Below are 4018 nucleotides of genomic sequence, written 5' to 3' on the forward strand. Positions count from 1 at the left end.
CACATTAGGTAGCACAGATTCCCCACATTAGGTAACATAGTTTCCCCACATTAGGTAACATAGTTTCCACACATTAGGTAGCATAGTTTGCCCACATTAGGTAGCACAGATTCCCCACATTAGGTAACATAGTTTCCCCACATTAGGTAGCACATATTCCCCACATTAGGTAACATAGTTTCCCCACATTAGGTAGCATAGCTTCCCCACATTAGGTAGCATACTTTCCCCACATTAGGTAGCATAGTTTCTCCACATTAGGTAGCACAGATTCCCCACATTAGGTAACATAGTTTCCCCACATTAGGTAGCATAGATTCCTCACATTAGGTAGCCATAGCCCCCCCAAACACACAGACAGACACTGACACACACAGAAACACACTTACCTGCCCTGCACAGCGCTTCTTCTCCCTGGCAGCGGCCTGACGAGTGACATCACTGACGTCCTCCTGAGCGGGTCTGCAAAAGTACGTCCCTTGTGCGACGTCCCTGGCAGCCGGAGGCAGACTCACTGTCTAAAGTGCCCGCTGCGCTATTATACCCCGCATCTGCTTTAGAACAGTGAGCAGCGGCTGCGCTAACCCTACCATAAACCTACTAGGCGCCAAAAAAAAAGGGGGCAGCAAAATGCCGCCCCTGAAAAGTGCCACCTGGGACTTATGGTCCCACCGGGTCCCATGGTAGGGCCGACCAGAGGCGGCTCTAGACTTTGTGAGGCCTTAGGCGAAACTTGAACATGAGGCCCTGCTTTATTTTCTGCTGAAATTACATGGTGGTCCGGCTGTGAGATGGTTATACTGTGACATCACTGTGTATTATCCCTGTACTGTGACATAACTGTGTATTATCTCTGTACTGTGCCATCACTCTGTGTATTATCCCTGTAATGTGACATCACTGTGAATTAACTCTGTACTGTGCCATGACTGTGTATTATCCCTGTACTGTGACGTCACTGTGTATTATCTCTGTACTGTGCCATCACTCTGTGTATTATCCCTGTACTGTGACATCACTGTGTGTATTATCCCTGTACTGTGACATCACTGTCTATTATCCCTGTACTGTGACATCACTGTGTGTATTATCCCTGTACTGTGACATCACTGTGTATTATCTCTGTACTGTGCCATCACTCTGTGTATTATCCCTGTAAAGTGATATCACTGTGTATTAACTTTGTACTGTGCCATCACTGTGTATTATCCCTGTACTGTGACGTCACTGTGTATTATCTCTGTACTGTGACATCCCTGTGTATTATCCCTGTACTGTGACATCACTGTGTGTATTATCCCTGTACTGTGACATCACTGTGTATTATCCCTGTACTGTGACATCACTGTGTATTATCCCTATACTGTGACATCACTGTGTATATTATCCCTGTACTGTGACATCACTGTGTGCATTATCCCTGTACTGTGACATCACTGTGTGTATTATCACTGTACTGTGACATCACTGTATGTATTATCTCTGTACTGTGACATCACTGTGTATTGTCCCTGTACTGTGACATCACTGTGTGTATTATCCCTGTACTGTGACATCACTGTATATTATTCCTGTACTGTGACATCACTGTGTGTATTATCCCTGTAATGTGACATCACTGTGTATTATCGAACACATGGAGAAGGAGAAACGTTGGCACTGCCGCACTCACGATTCTGCCGGAGTATACTGGATCACTGCACCTTCAGATCCAAATGCCACAAATCCGGTGCTCAGTCCGCCATAAGCATAAGCGTAGAAAACTTGAAAGAAGAGATCGCAGACGGCACTCACGGAAACAGCAAGAAGTTTTATTCGGGATCGCTGGTCCACGCAACAAGAACGACAGGTAAGTCGACCGGTTTCGCGCTACGCAGAGCGCTTACACGTGACCTCTGACATCAATTAACCCTTCCCCCCTTAAATACATACACCAGGAAATACAAAAATAGAAAAATAGACATTACAGGGTTAAAAGCACAAATATGGTGTGTGGTATAGAGAGACTAGCATTAGTATTTACTAACTAGCTATAGCAGCGCCTAAAACTGTGTAACACTAACGGAGGTTACACAGTTTTAGGCGCTGCTATAGCTAGTTAGTAAATACTAATGCTAGTCTCTCTATACCACACACCATATTTGTGCTTTTAACCCTGTAATGTCTATTACAGGGTAATACACACATTACTTTTGGGCAGCCTTTTCCAGTAGTGAGTGAACGAAAGTGTTCCCTAATTCTTTTATGCAGTGGTCTTATGGTCTTCCCAATATAATATAAACCGCATGTACAGACTAAGGCATAAGCGATATAGGTAGATTTACATGTGACAAAATCATGGATATCAAGATTCTGTGACCCTAAATGTATGCTTTTCGTTTGTATCATGTGAGAACATAAATTGCACTGTCCACATTTAAAACATCCTTGTGGTTTTGATTTTTCTATCCAATTTTTGGACGTATCATCTTGTAATCTACCTCGTACAATGTGATCTCTAATATTCTTAGTTCTGCGAAAAGAGATTAATGGTTTATTCAACTGTGTTTTACTTAAGATGTCATCCTGCTGAAGAATATGCCAATTTTTATATATCGCTGACCTAATTTTATTTTCCATAGGGCTGTACATGAAGGAAAACGTAAAATTTTTTGTTTGATTTTCTATATTTAATTTAGCATGATCATTATCATGCTTTTTATGCAACAATTGACTACGAGGTATTCTCCTGACTTTAAATAGTGCCTCACTCAGGATCGATGTAGGGTAGCCCCTCTCTTTTAGTCTGTCCCACAATTGTTTCGCCTGTATTTCAAATGTTTCCGTAGTAGTATTTATCCGTTTCAATCGGACAAATTGTCCGAAAGGAAGAGACTTTTTGACATGTTGGGAATGAAAGCTGTCATATCTAAGCAAGGAGTTAGTAGCCGTAATTTTTCTAAATCCCTCAATCTCCAAATAATCATTTTTAGCAACAAGTTTAGTGTCAAGGAATTCTATATTATTAATGCCCACCACGCTAGTAAAATGCATATTATAATTATTGTCGTTCATGTAGGCGACGAACTGGTAAAACTGGGCCGTACTACCCGACCAAATAACCAGCACGTCGTCGACATATCTAACATAGAGGGCCAGATATTCAAGGAAAGGATTATTAGAAGAGAAGACCTTATCTTCCTCTAGGACCCCCAAAAAAATATTTGCGAAAGTAGGTGCCACGGGGGTCCCCATCGCAGTCCCAGATCGCTGGTTAAACCAGCGATTATTGAACTGAAAAGCATTATGGGATAATACAAACTGTAACATCTCACAAATATAATTAATGTAAACAGGGCTATGATTTTCCGTTTGGTCCAGTCGACGCCGGACCGCCTCCACACCCGCACCCTGAGGGATGCGGGTGTAGAGGCTCTCCACGTCGATACTAGCCAAAATAAAATGCTCCTGCCACCCAAAATTTTCCAAAATTTGCAGTAAGTGTTGAGTGTCTTTTAAATAAGCTGGTATAGTAAGTAATAATGGGCGCAGGACCCAATCAAGGTATTGGGACAGGGGCTCAGTAACTGAGCCTCTGCCCGCAACAATCGGCCGACCTGGCGGCAATTGAGCATTTTTATGAATTTTGGGTGTCCAGTACCAGTATGGTTTTTGTGGGTGAGTAATAAAAAGTTTGTTAGCAAATCTCTCCGAAAAAATATTGTTTTCCACTCCCCTCCTAAGTAGTGATCTAGCACTCTCCTGGTAATGTGTGGTGGGGTCTTTTAATAATGCTGTATAAGTATTTTGGTCACTTAACTGGCGATTTGCCTCTTGTAGGTAATAATCTTTGGTCAAAAGTACAACATTACCTCCCTTATCCGCAGGCTTCACTACTATTTCTGTGTTTTCAGATAGCCATTTTAAAGCACTCCTTTCTCCCACCGTAAGGTTCGGGGTAGATTTAGGGTAAATTAGTGCTTTAACGTCTTGAATGACGCTTTCCATAAAATTCTGGATATTGGAGCCTGCGGGCAAG

Source organism: Hyla sarda, chromosome 1 (genome assembly GCF_029499605.1).
Source record: "Hyla sarda isolate aHylSar1 chromosome 1, aHylSar1.hap1, whole genome shotgun sequence".
Lineage (NCBI taxonomy): Eukaryota > Metazoa > Chordata > Amphibia > Anura > Hylidae > Hyla > Hyla sarda.